General features: G+C 32.0%; 1 protein-coding gene across 14 annotated transcripts in view; it reads right to left on the minus strand.

Annotated features, from left to right (window-relative positions):
* EHMT1 (euchromatic histone lysine methyltransferase 1) overlaps nt 1-15,602 on the minus strand; it is a 265,726-nt gene that overhangs the window by 243,911 nt on the left and 6,213 nt on the right. For 6 of the 14 annotated variants that reach the window (XM_074288976.1, XM_074288983.1, XM_074288981.1 and 3 more), the window contains exon 2: nt 5,442-5,495. The exons of the other annotated variants lie outside the window; for them this stretch is intronic. The gene's annotated coding sequence lies outside the window, so the exon portion shown is untranslated. The remainder of the gene's footprint in view (nt 1-5,441; nt 5,496-15,602) is intronic. 14 annotated transcript variants of the gene reach the window in all.

The raw sequence follows: 15,602 nt of genomic DNA on the forward strand, positions 1-15,602 counted from the left end.
AATGTCGTATACAGGTAATGGCAAAGAAGCAATTTGACTAAAACAGAGAAAGTACTGCATAATGATGATATAAATTATATTGGAGAAATATATGAAATTATAATGGAAAAGTGGTTGGGATTCCTATTTTGAATTACTTTAAATAAGAAACCAAGAAATTTCTATTTTATTGTAGAGGAAGCAGGGAAAACTGACCATTGAAGATTTCTAATAAAGAAGTAACACAGTCAGTTCCTCATCTATTTCCTGTGCTTCAGAAATATTCAGCTACATGAGAAGATGGACTGAAAAGAGTGAAGGTCAGAGTTAAGAAAGCTAGTTAAGGGAATACTGCAATAATCCAGGTGAGAAGTGAACTCGAACTAGAGTAGCAGTTTATTTAAGTGTAAAGAAGGGAACAAGATCACAAGACTTGGCAACTGAATGAGGGTTGAGAAAAGAGACATAACTCAAAGATGACTCCAAGGTTACAATCTAAGAGATTAGAAAGATGGAAACACAAACAATAAGAGGTCTTTCTCACTGAAAATCTTCTATAAGAGGAAATTTACTAATTCCCATTACATCCTTTCCCACTTCTGAAAAATTCTAATTGTTAGTATTTGTATGTACCACAAAACAACATATCCTGAAATGCTGAGGTTAAAAATGGAAAGGTGAGGTCTGATGTGACTTAGGAATTCCCTTCATGATGTAGAAAAACTGGGAAACAGATGCATTGTTGGAAGAGTTGTAAAATGATCTAGCCATTCTGAGGAAAAATTGTTCTGAGGAACTACATCCGAAGGGCTATAAAACTTCATCTACTCAGATACAGCAGTATCAATCACTACTGGGTTTGTATCCCAAAGAGATCATAAAAGAGGGAAAAGCACCTATATGTGCAAAAATATTTGCAGAAATCCTTTTTGTAGAGGCATGGAACTGGAAATTGAGTAGATGTCCATCAACTGGAGAATGGCTGAATAAGCTATGGTATGTGAAAGATATTGGAATAAGAAATGATGAGCAGGCTAATTTCACAAAAGCCTGAAAAAACTTACATGAATTGATACTAAGTGAAGTGAGCAGAACTAAGAGAACATTATACACAGTAACAAGATTATTTGATGTCAATGTGATGGACTTGGCTCTTTTCAACAGTGAGGTGACTCAAGTAAATTACAATAGACTTGGTATGGAAAATGCCATCAGCATCCAGAGAGAACTATGGAGATTGAATATGGAGTGAAGTATACTATTTGCACTTTTAGTCTGTTTCTTTCTTTCTCATGTTTTTTTTTTCCCTTTTGATTTGATTTTTCTTGCACAATATGACAAATATGAAAATGAATTTAAAAATAATTGCACATATTTAATCTATATCAGATTACATGCTGTTTGGGGGGAGGGGGGAGCGAAAAATTTGGAAGACAAAGTCTTACAAAAACGAATGTTGAAAACTATATTTACATGTACTTGAAAATTAAATGGCATTGAAAATGGGAAAAAAAAAAAAAAAGAATACTCTTCATTAGTTGTATTGCTGATGAAGAAAATGAGGCAAACAGGATAAAGTAACCCAAGGTAACCCTGCCAGTGTTTTGAAACAATATTTGAACTCAGAGAATTTACCTACTGTGTCAACCAGCTGCCACTCAACATCTTATGCTGAATCAATTACTTTAAGTCAACAAATCAGTAAGTATTTATTAATTTTTTACTACATGCTAGCACTATTATTTCTTACTTTGGTTTATTTAAACTAAATGAGACTTTACAAAACTTATGTTTCAAGAAATCAATTTCACAAGTATAGTTTAGAAAATTTATCTAAAAATATGTAAGGGTTTTTAGTGACAACTTAATGTGAGTCAATAGGGTGAAACTATAACTTCAAAAGCTAATATAAATTAAACTCTTGGAGAATAAGAAAGTGACATCATATTCTCCCAATATGTGGACAGACCACATCTGAGATATAATTTTCTACTACGGTTGCCACAGATTAAAAAAATACAGATAAACTAGGGAAAGTCTAGAGGAGACCTAGCAGAATAGTGAAGACCCCTGAATCCACATCAAGAATCTGGAATTGTCTAATCTAGAAGAGATGCCTAAACACTATAAAGGTTGTGTGTATATGAAAGAAGGATTAGATTAGTTTATGTGATTCAGAGGGAAAAAAAACAAGAATATGTATAAATTGCAAATAGGTAAAAGGTAAACTGAGTTTTGATGTCTAAAAAAGCTTCTTAACAAGTAGAGGTAAGAAGATATAATTAGTTCCCTCAAAAGGGGGGCTGGTTCCCTATTTTCAGATGGACTTAAGCATGGTATAGGGGGGATTCCTTTCAAGTGCAAGGTCTATGACGCCTCAAGCACAATGTCATTTTCCTATCTAAATCCATTTTATAGTTACCTTATCCAAATAAAATTTGTTCCTGAAGTCCCTTCAAACTTTCAAATCCTGTGATTCTTTTAAGTGATGCCCAGTGAAATGATGCAAAAGAATAAATTCACTGACTACAACTATGTAATCAAGAACAATTATGAAAATACATTTATGTTAAATATCCAAGAATTTATTTTCTATGAGTCAAAATGAAAAGAGGATATCCCAACATTTTAGAGAAGGGAAAAATAAATTGTGATAAAAAAGAAGCTGCAAGGTGGTGCAGTGTTAAGCACTGGCTCTGGGGTCAGGAAGACCCCATTTCAAATTGTACCTCAAACATACTTGCTAACTTGATAATAAGTAAATCACATCACCTATTGTTTTCTTCAGTTATCTCCTCTATAAAATGGGATAATAATAGCCCCTATTAGATCTATTAAGACAATAATTGTAAAGCACTTTATACAATGCCTGGCACATATTGTTTAACTGTGCTTATTTGTTACATGGTAGTCTTTGCTTTTGTTTAATTTTGGGGGGTGGAGAAGGAGGACTAAAAATAGGGCTGCCAAGAATGTAAAAGAAAAGAAAGTCTTGTTTTTTTTTTTTTTTTTTAATGCAAAGAAGAAAACAGAAAAAAGTTTGAAGGACACATACAAGCAGGATAGTTTTTCATCTAACTCTGAATTTATAATGTTGTACATATTGTATATTTGTAGTTTCATTTTAAAATATCTTACTTTTTCTGTCCTGTATATATGGAAATGGAAATATTAGCATTTATTTGTAAGTATAACACATATACACACAAAGGCAATGTTCAAATGATGTCACACACACACAAAAAAAAAACACAAATGAATTAATACATATTTAAAATTAATATAATACTTTAGCATAGGGGATTAATAATCAGTAGATAACGGAATTTATCAGACACAGTATCAATATTTTCTGTTTTCATTTTTCTTTCATGTTTACATATTTGTCAATTTCTACTTACCAATAGAAACTTTTTGAAATTTTTAAATAAAAGTTGAAAGTCAATGTTTGTATGTTTGCGGTTTTAGCTATGAAGTAAATATTCTTTTGTAAAAATTAAACTAAAAGCACTTATTATATAAATTAACATAATTTTATTTTCTAAATGCTTCAGACTTATCACATTACCACAATATTCTTCTAATTACAGAAACTCTGCCTAAATAACTATAATAAAGGATAAAAGTGTAAAAAAGGAGTACAAAATAATACAAGAGTTCAAAGAAGAAAGAAAGCACTCTTTTCTGTCAAGGATAAGGAAGACACATAAGGTGAATTACAAAATGCTTTAAATATGAGATAGCATTTGAACTCCATCTTAAAAGATGGACAGAATATTTAAGCTAGTAGCTCTGGTACTTATTAACTGTGTGACCCTGGGAATGTTGTCTCAATTTTCTCATATGTAAAATGAGGAGATTGAACTATATGTCCTTTCAGATGAAGAGCATCAATCCAATCTTCTCATTTCAGATGAAATGATGCCTAAATTTCTTCCCATTATAACAGTGAAGACAGTGCTTAATAAACTGCAATATAAATTACCAACACTATTACTATTATTCTAGTTTCCAAGTCAACTATTTGAAATTAGGAATATAATACATGTCCATCAAACTGAAAAATGATCTGATTCTTTAATCGTTTTTATAGACATTTTCTGGACTATCCCCTAAATTAACTATTTCTTTTTCACACTAAAGGTCCTGTTTTTGTTTTTGTATCCCTTGAGCCTAACATAGCACTCTTCATATAGCGAATTCTCCAAACACATTTGCTGATTTAAATGAAGTAAAATCTTATTAGCATGCTCAATGAAGTAAAATCTTTTTTTTTTTTTAAGTCGCTAATTTTTTTTTTTAATTGAAGCTTTTTATTTTCAAAACACATTCATGGATAATTTTTCAACATTAACCCTTGAAAAACCTTGTGTTCCAATTTTCCCTCCCCTTTCCCTTCTCCCTCCAATATATGTTAAACACAGTAGAAATATATGTTAAATCCAATATATGCATACATATTTATAATTATCTTGCTGCACAATAAAAATTAAATCAAACAGGGGAAAAAAAAGAGAAAGAAAATAAAATGAAAGCAAACAACAAAAAGAGTAAAAATGCTATGTTTTGAATCACACTCAGTTCCTACATTCTTTTCTCTGGGTGTAGATGGCACTCTTCATCACAAAATCATTGGAACTGGTCTGAATCATCTCATTGTTGAAGAGAGTCATGTCCACCAGAATTGATCTTCATATAGTGTTGTTGAAGTATATAATGATCTCCTGGTCCTGCTCATTTCACTCAGCATCAGTTCATGTAAGGCTCTCCAGGCCTTTCTGAAACCATCCTGCTGATCATTTCTTATAGAACAATAATATTCCATAACATTCATATACTATAACTTATTCAGCCATTCATTCTCTAACTGAAGGGCATCCATTCAGTTTCTAGTTTCTTGCCATGAAATAAAAGTTTATTAGCACCTAGTTCCCTGTTTAAACTCACACACTATATCCTTGCAACATTACCCAAAAACATGGTTAAGTATTTTTCTATACAATCAGGCCTCATTTCTGTATACTGACTTATGTCTTCCAAGTTATTTCTACGCTAAATAATTTAATGTTTCCTTCCACTGACTTCTTTAAATCTCTAAACTTATTCTGACAATAATCTTTCAAACTTTTTTTTTAACGGCAAATTAAGAACCTAAAAAGCAATGTTTCTACTGGCATTTACCACGGTTTGCTTTTTATAGACTTAGAATGCTTACAGATGCCAATAAAAAGATCAAAATAATTCTTTTAAACCATAGAGTATCCAGATTGAATTAGTCTTTATCTTCCTGAATTAAAACGTGGCGTCACTAAATCCTGTTTGCCTCAGTTTCTTAATCTGTAAAATGAGCTGGAGAACAAAACATCAAACCTTTACAGTACCTTTGCCAAGAAAACCCCAAATGGAATCATGGAGAGTTGGACATGACTAAAAAATGATTCAACAACAAACAAAAGACTCACCTTATTTAATTCAAACTTTCCTCATTGCCTTGATTTTCTGGACATTATTTTTTGCTGTTTAATAAAAAAAAAAAATTTTTTTAAACCTCAAAACAAAAGTTGGGTTTTGATGGTTATTTTTGGAAGAGGAGGGGGATGAGGTCCTAGATCTATGATTTCATTAGGAGACTCTTATTATGCTCAATATTCTCATTTATAAAAGAGTAGCTTGGATGGTCTTCCTTCCAGCTCAAATCTATGATTTTTGATTTTATAACTGCAAAGACAGTTTCTAAGCATCTGGGAAATTTACATATATAGATAAGACATGGCAATGTAAAGATATTGAGTCACAACTACAGAAATCAAAGAAGGCTATTGAAGGTGAAGAAGGGTCAAACATTGATGGAATGCAAGGAATCCAAGATGCTTAAATGATTAAGGAATACATTCCAGGTATTTAAGGGGAGAGGAAGAGAAAGGGGAGGCTGCTCATTTGTCCAGTGAGAATACATGGAAGATGATGATGGAATAGTCCAATTTGTCTTAAACATAGAATTCACAGCAGAGAGAAAAACAAAATTTGAAATGTCAAATCACTCCCACTCAGCCATCCCAAATAGTCCTTTAGATACTTCACAATTCTAAAATGCTGAAGTTTACCAAAAGGGGGGTGGGGGTGGAGACAGCACTTAATGTCCAACATAATTATTTTTGTAAAGATTACCCAAAGTAATTAAAGTCTACCTCTAGTTTTTAAATCAATTTTTGACTACTTTACAATCTTTATTACAAAACCTTGTCACTAGTTCCAATGATCTTGTGATAAAGAGAGCTATCTACACCCAGAGAGAGGACTGTGGGAACTGAGTGTGATCACATCATAGCATTTGAACTCTTTTTGTTATTCTTTGCTTGCATTTTATTTTTTCTCATTTTTTCCTGTTTGATTTGATTTTTATTGTGCAGCAAGATAGTTGTATAAATATGTATGCATATATTGGATTTAACATATATTTCTCCCATATTTAATAAATATTGGACTATTTACCATCTGGGGAAGGGGTAGAGGAAGTGAGGGAAATTGGAACACAAAATTTTGCAAGGGTTAATGTAGAAAAATTATCCATGCATATATTTTGAAAAAAAAAAAATTGTCACACCAGACAAAACAATATTCTACTATAGAAATTTCATGGTGGAAAGTAGATGAGTCTAGCAAGCAACTACCCCAAAAATATTTTACATTCTCTCCCTTTCCTTCTATCTTATGATATAAAACAGTCCCTCTATTAGGTTCATATTCAAACTTATGGACTGAAAATGGACAATATTCCATCTAAGGTTAACACTTCAGTAAGGAATAGTGAAATGCATCCCAACCAGAATAGCAGTTGTCTTTTTGGCTCTACCTCCCCAAAAGAGAAAAGAGAAGTTCTATTTGCTACTCTGGAGCTTGCTATACCTTTTTCACAAGCTAAAAAGCATCTGAGTCCTCAGCCTTGAGTCTCTGTCCTCTGCAAATAATTTTCTAAAGCAACAAAGTCCATTGTCTTTTTAGACAGTAGGAAAAATTAACTCACTCATACATTAAAATGAAACAGCTTTATTTCCTCACCTTATAGCTTAGCCTAACACTCACAAAAAACAATCATCAATGATATGACTGATAGGGTAGGTCTGCTCAGAGAAGGAACAGAACTTAGTCAGAAATTGAGGTTAGGCTCTGAGATACCACAACATACCTCTCAGATTGGCTAAGATGACAGGAAAAAACAATGATGAATGTTGGAGGGGACGCAGGAAAACTGGGACATTGATGCATTGTTGGTGGAATTGTGAACGGATCCAACCATTCTGGAGAGCAATTTGGAATTATGCTCAAAAAGTTATCAAACTATGCATACCCTTTGATCCAGCAGTGTTACTACTGAGCTTATATCCCAAAAAGATACTGAAGAAGGGAAAGGGTGTGCAAAAATGTTTGTGGCAGCCCTTTTTGTAGTGGCTAGGAACTGGAAATTGAATGGATGCCCACCAACTGGATGGCAAAATAAATTTTGGTATATGAATGTTATGGAATATTATTGTTCTATAAGAAATGACCAGCAGAATGAAGATAGAGAGGTCTGAGAGACTTACAAGAACTGATACTAAGTGAAATGAACAGAACCAGCAGATCATTATATGCTTCAACAACACTATTATATGAGGATCAATTCTGATGGAAGTGGCTATCTTCAACAATGAGAGGATCCAAATCAGTTCCAATTGATCAATAATGAACAGAACCACCTACACCCAGAGAAAGAACACTGAAAAATGAGTGTGGGACTACAACATAGCATTTATATTCTTTCTGTTATTGTTTGCTTGCATTTTTCTTTTTCTTCCCGGATTATTTCTAAATCCGATTTTTCTTGTGCAGCAAGATAACTGTATAAATATGAATACATATATTATATTTAACATATACTTTAACATATTTAACATGTATGGGACTACCTGCCATCTAGGAGAGGGAAGGGAAAGAAGGGGAAAAGTTGGAACAGAAGTTTTTAGAAGGGTCAATGTTGAAAAATTATCCATGCGTACGTTTTGTCAATAACAAGCTATAATTAAAAAAAAAAAAAAAAAAAAAAAAAAAAAAAAGAAGAAGAAGAGAAGAAGAAATTGAGGTTAGGATTTGAATTGAGGTTAGGATTTGAATTGGTCAGGGAGAAAGGGATAAGAGTAGCAAGTGACTAATATTTCTAATATTCATTACATCTTTAAAAAAAAAAAAATCCTGGGAAGAGGTTTTTAAGAGAAGGTACTACCAAAAATAAGCTTATTTCTAAGTGCATATAAACAACAGCCATTTGTGACTTCATCACAGTATATCTAACCACAGCTAATTCAGTGAACATATACCATTCTATGACTCTTAGAATAAACCAAAAGCCATTAATTTTGTTTTTATTCTTCTAAATGAATATTATTCTGTCTAGCACTATAAAAAATCTTCTTGGCAGTTAGGGTAAATAGCATTAAATCCACAAATTAATTGCAGTAGTACTCATTTTATTACAGCAGTTATGTCCCAGTCTTAAATACTTAAACAAAACTCCAATCATTTAAGTTGTTCTTTATCTCACCAAAAACCCTAGACTAGTTTGTCTGTCCCTGGGCAAGTCATCATTAACTGATTAAACCTCTCTCAATCTCAATTTCCTCATCTAAGAATAGAGATAATGATAACACATATATCTCGGGATTGTTGTGAAATCAAATGAGATAAATATGTAAAGTACTTTCCAAACATAGACTATAAAATAATCATTCAATAAGAATTTTATTAAGCATCTACCAAGCCAGGTACCAGGCTGAGAATACAAAGAAAGGCAAAAGAGATAACATTTAAGAATTATTTTGTAATTATCCAATATAAGTACGCAATGTAGTTTGTTAGAGTGACCCACGTATTTTATAGTTATTTTGAATGGAACTTCCCTTTTTATCCCTCATGGATTCATATGGAGAAATGCTAATGACATTTATAGATTTATTTTGTAATTGCTTTTTTAATTGAAACTACTGTCTCAATTAGTTCTTTTGCTGAATCCCACCCAGAATTCTATAATGAAAGCATTAACTCTTGAGCAAATAGGAATTGTTTTCTCCCATTATATGTATTTTTAGGCTTTTGATTTCTAGAACTAAATCAAATAATATCAGGTAAAGAAGACAATCTTACTTTGCCACTGAATTAACTAGAAGTTTCTAATGTTTCTCCATTGCATATAATATTTATCCTATTAAAAAATTCATATTAACCCTTTACATTATGGGGTATTGAGCATAAATTAACACAATAATTTGTGAAAGACTTTTTCCTCTTCTAATACTATCCTGTCATTTTAGATGTTTTTGTCTTTAATAATTCTCTTAATTGTGTTCATATTATTGAATCACCCTTGCATCAGTGTTATAAAAACCCATTTAATCTTTTGATTTTTTTGGATCAACTGCTGAAATCATTTTGCTAATATTTCATTAAAAATGTTTAACTAATATTCATTAAATATTGGCCAAGAGGTCTCTGGTTTTTTTCTTTCATGATTAAAGTATTAGGACTATATTATTGTCTTATAAAAGGAGCTTGGAAGAGTATTTCTAACTATGCTTTAAAAGTAGATAGAATTTTGCTGTAAATTAATTAATTTTTCTCTTTTGGTAGTTCCTTTATAATTAATTCAATTTCCCTTTCTGAAATTGGACTATTTGTTTTCCTATTTCCAATTTCAGAAAAGAAAACTGAACTATAAAAGATCCACCAAAAAAGGAAAATTCATGCCAAGGAATGAATGTTCAAGTTATGAAACAACTGCACTCTTTTATACATATCAGCAAGGTTATGCTTAAGATTCTTCAAGCTAGAGTTTAGCAATATTGTGAACTAAAAATTATTAGAATAGGCTGGTAATCAAAGAGGAAAAGGAACTAGAGATCAAACTATCAACATTTACAGGATTGTGGAAAAAGCAAAAGAGTTCCAGAAAAACATCTACTTCTGCTTCTTGACGACACTATGGCGTGGGACTACGTGGATCACAATAAAATGTAGCAAGTTCTGGAAGAGATGGAAATTAACAGATTATTTTATCTCCTGAGGAACCTGTATGAGGGGCCAAGAAGCAACACTTAGAATGAACTATGGAACAATTGATTAGTTTAATACAGGAAAAGGATAATGATTTCTATTGACACCTTATTTATTTAATTTATATGCATATTACATTATATGAAATGCTAACTTGGATAAATCAAAAGGTGGGAACCAAGTTTTCCAGGAGAACTATCAACAATTTCAGATTTGCAGACCATATCACTCTTGACAGTAGAAAGGGAAGAGGAATAAGAAGTCTCTTGATGAGGATGAAAAAAGAGAGTAAGTGTAAAAGCAAAAAATGTGTAAAAGAAAAATGAAATTTAAGATCAAAAAAGCTAAGATCTTGGCAAATTGTCCAATAACTTCCTGTCAAATAGAGGAAGAAATGGAAGCAATGTCAGATTTTATATTCTTATGCTCAAAGAACACTATGAAGGTGACTGCAGCCATGTAAATCCATGGCTTATTCCTTAGAAGGAAAGGAAAACTTCCTTTGAAGGAAAACTGACAGAGAGATTTATATAGTCAAAGATATGATTTTTTTTAATAGTAACATATGACTCCAAAAGTTGGACTACAAGGAAAGTTGAATACCACAGAATCAATACTTCAAAATGTGGTAGTAGAAAAAGACTTTTGAGATAGCAAAAAGATCAAATTAGTCAACACTTCAATTAATTCAAGCTATTCACTGGAAGGTTAAATACTAAAGTTAAAACTTAAATACTCTGGCCACATAATGAAAAAAAGGACACAAGATTGAAGACAAAAAGAAAAGAGATGGCTGAGGATGAGATGGATAGATAGTAACATGAAAGCACAAACATGAACTTGGACAGACTTCAAGAAATTGTGGAAGATAGAATAGCCTAGTGTGCTATGATCCATGAGATCATGAAGAGTTGGACACAAGAGAATGACTGAACGACAATAAATATCTCTACTTGGTGACCCTTGAGTATTTTATATTTTTTGTATAATTCTCTATTTCCTTTCAAATTTCAATTTTATTGGCCTCTAATTGAATGTAACGGCTTCTAATAATTATTTTTATCTCTTCTCTGCTGCAAATTCACTGTTCATTTTTTATTTTGTTGCTTGGATTTTCCTAGAATTTTAAAGAAAATTAGGAGAAAAAAGTAAGAATAAAGGGAAAATAGTTCCTTCAGATTCCAAACTATATTACTCAGGAGTAATCATTGTAACTGTTTAGAATTGATTTTAAAAATAGAAAAGCAGTGAATAGAGCACCAGTCTTGAATTCAGGAGGACCCGAGTTCAAATCTGGTCTCAGACACTTAATACTTCCTAGCTGTGTGACCCTGGGCAAGTCACTTAACCCTAGCCTCAGGGGGGGAAAATTAAGAATAAAAATAAAAATAGAAAAACAAATCAGCAGAATAGTCAAATCAGAACTAAAGAGCTTCAAATAATTCAATGCTGACAAAAACTGGAAAGCAGATTGGAAAGGAGTAGAGTTATATCAACATCTTGCAAAATATTCTATAATAAACTCAAAATATATATGCCTTGGCTATTAAAGATGAAAAAAATTGAGGAGAACCAAAACCAAATACTTTTCACAGTCATAAATACAGCATGAATTCTTAAACAAAGGATTGAAAAAATTATAAAAGATACAAGTAGAAAATTTTCATTATGTGAAATTTAAAGCTTTTGCATAAACAAAATTGATGCAACTAAAATAAAAAATAAAATTTTCAACAGGGGGAAGCGGGGGATGGATCTTTATCCAGGGATATGACGGAAAAGTTTAGTGGACTGTAGCCTGATGGGAAATGAAAAGAAAGCTAGCCTATGTGTCTTCCTTAAATGAAAGTCCTCGAAGTGTCCACCACATTCCAATCAAAGGAAGGGGCAGAAAATACTTTGGAGGTCTGAGTTCCAGAACGAAGTGATGTTTCAAGATGAAAAGGTTTTCTGAGGCATAACAAGTCTGAAGTGACACCTTATTATAACAAAGAAATGGAAATAATGATGGTCATTGAATTGGAAATGGTTAAATATCTTCTACTATATGAATGCATGGAATTCTGATGTACAATAACAATCAATACAGAGAAGCATGTTAAGATTTAATGGGAACTAATACAAAGTGAAGAAAAACAAACAAACAAAAATACCCAATGATTACAATAATATAAAAGTGAACAAGAACAACAAAACATCAACACTAAATACTATCATATTAAATGACCAAGTCTGAATCTAAAGAAGAAAAACAAGAAAGTATAAATTGCTTTTTTCAGAAGTAAATGGCAACAGGTGTACTTTTTGATATGTTGGTTAGTTTTGCTGAACTATTTCTTTCTCTTATTTTTATTCTTTGTAATAAGAAACAGCTCTCTTAACAGAAGGTCCAGAAATGTGAGTGATATAATAACAAAAGATTTTAATAAACTTTTTTTAAAATAATTTTAAAAGTATCTATCTAATATGCATCAGACATTTTGCTAGGCTCTAGAAATACAAAGATAAGAAATGAAGTTGTCCCTTGCTCTCAAGGAGCTTACATTTCATAAAGGGAGGCAACATACATTCAACATACATTGAACATATATTCAAAATAAATACAAGATAACAGGTAAAGCAGAAATCTCAGGAAAGTGGAAGTCACTACCAACAGGAAAGATCAAAAAAGGCCTCATATAAGAGATGTCTGAGCTGAGTTTGAAAGAAATTAGGGATTCTAAGAGACAGAAGAAAATAAGCATTCTAAGCAAGGGAAAAAAGATCAGAGAAATTAGCAAATTCAGAGAAATATAGTGTATTGTGTAAGAAACAATAAGAAAGCAAGTTTGGCTTAACCAAATGTAACCAATGTTAGATTGGAGAGATAAGACACGCTGAAGGAATGCTCTGAACCTACAGTGATTGTAACCAAGGAAAGATGACCGGTTGGTGAAGTAAAAAGTAGTAAGAACCTTGCAACAGGCAAGCATAATAGTTAAGGAGGGAAATGTCAGACATAGATACATCTATAACTTCAAAAAGTTCAAAGAAATAACAGAAATGAGAGCTCTTAATTCCATTCAAAGCTCATCTCTAAGATGCTAAGAGACGCTTCTTGAATCCCTCCAATTATTAGTGTACTCCTCAAATCATCACTTAGGGATATTTTTTTGGTATATTGGGAATATTTGGCATATTTCTTATATTTACTTCTCTGTGAATAAAGTTCATCCTCCTTAGTATAGCATCTGGCATACACTAAGCACTTAACAAATGCCTATTAACTGATTATTTCAGTGTCAACTATTTACTGTTTGCAAGTATGCCTAAAAGCATGAAAGGTCCTTGAAAGTAGGAACTGTTTCATTATCATCTTTGTCATTGCACAGTTTGGCCTGTAATAGGCACTAAATATTTGTTGAGTAATTTGGCTACAAGACTCAGAGATTTTAAGTGGCTTCTCCAGGGTGCCAAAGCCTACTATGTTTTGAGTCTAGGTCTTCTGATAGTCCAGTATAATTTCTATTAACCTACAATCAATGACTAAGAAATAATTAATAGTAAGGCAGAGCTAAGATGGTAAAGGAGATATAACACAATAGTTACTTTTACCTATAAACTATGCTTTTTCTAAACAAGAGTTTTTCAAGATGAACCCCCCCCCCCAAAAAAAAATGTGCTTTAAATAAAGCAAGTTCTATACTTCAATATGACATAAAAGTGACTCTGGCTTGTTGAAGGTTATCCATAAGTTTATATAAACTCTGGAAGATGACACCATTCTAAAAAGATTTTAAGCATGGTCTTATCAACAAACCATGTTTGCTTTTCACTGGTACACAAAGAGAATCCTCATCAGTAGGCCACTCATTTAACAATGCATTATTTGGCCATAGTAATCCAAAAATAAAATACAAAATACTGAGGAGAAAGGATAAATGATATTAAAAAGCACAGGTTTTTAACCAATTATAAATATTAACTTAATTGTTGGTACTCTAAACACATGATCTTATCCTGGACCCAATAAGCTATATTACTGGAGGAACTGAATCATATCAATATTAACAATCTCACTATAAATGAAACCATAACAAAAAGAAGTTGATGCTAATAGAAGGATGACTCACTGGTTTCCCAAGAGAAAAGCAAATACAGGAATTAGTAGAGTTTGTTTTACTGTGTATCTGAAGACAACAGGAAACATAATTTCATAAGCCACCTGATCACTTCCTATTTGGAACTCTTGAAAAGAAGTTTCAAAAAGACAATCATGAAGTTAATTTCAGTTTATGCATCAATATTTATATATAGCTGAAACTGAGGAAGTGGAAAAACTCTACAACAAACCGAATAAGACCTTCCAAATTAAATGAATCTATACTTTAATACCCAAGGACTTCATTAAAAAGGCTACCTTCTAAGTTCAGGCATTACCTCTCACCTACATTCTTGCAATAGTCTCCTGATGGGTATCTCTGCCAAAGAAATTTTCCTTAAGCACTGACCATGTGACTCCACCACTCAACTCCAGTGACTTCCTATTGCTTTTAGGATCAAATAGAAATGGCTACATTTATATCCTTATATAGGCTTTCAAATCCCTGTATAACATGGTCCTAACCTATTTTTCCTAGCCTCAGTGGGCATTGTTCTTTCCTCTCACACTCTTCAAATTCAGCCAAGAACTTTCTCTATTCTCATACAAAACACTATATTTCTTGTTTTATCTGCCTTTGAAATAGCTAGCCTACATGCCTAAACTGAATTTCCTCTTTACCTCATAAAGTTCTCTGTTCTTTTAAAAGCCAAACTCTAACTTTAGCATAAAGCCTTTCTGATGCCACCAACTAATAATATTCTCCCTCTTAAACCTTTTTATATTTAACAACTTTGTGTGTGTGTGTGTGTGTATATATATATATATATACATATATATATATACATATATATATATATATATCTGTATTTATTAATTTTCTATTTGTGCTATATAGATATATATATATTTACATATGCATTTATGCCCTGTATTAGAATGTAAGGTTCTTGAGTAGGCATTGTTTCATTCTTTTTACTTGCACATCTAGCAACTCTACCTAATACACAGTAGATGCTCAGTAATATTTAATGATTGATTGGGGCAGAAAAGTTTACAGAAAACTTACTGATTCAACTAAACCTGTTCAACTTCAGAGCATTCAAAACTGAAACTAGAGAATAACAAAACAAATAGCCAAAACATGAAAAAGGGGGAAAAAAAAAAAACCCATGTTAAAATTTCTATAAGCTGTTTTCTCCACCAGTGGCATTCTTAATGAGTTTGAGAAGAAAACTTAATTATCAGAAACAGACAATATCTTATACTTTCATAAATTTATTGAAAGGTATGGTGACTAAATATTCCAATGAGCTTACTTCTTTACTATATTAGCAGGTAGATTAGGTAGATTTTTAACAATTCTTATATAGTCTCCCCATGTATTAAAGTCATATAAGATAATTTTAGTAATCCTCTGATTAATAAAAACCAGTGCTTGCCAAGATGTCTGCAACTG

This window comes from Sminthopsis crassicaudata, chromosome 2 (assembly GCF_048593235.1).
Source record: "Sminthopsis crassicaudata isolate SCR6 chromosome 2, ASM4859323v1, whole genome shotgun sequence".
NCBI classification, from domain to species: Eukaryota; Metazoa; Chordata; class Mammalia; order Dasyuromorphia; family Dasyuridae; genus Sminthopsis; species Sminthopsis crassicaudata.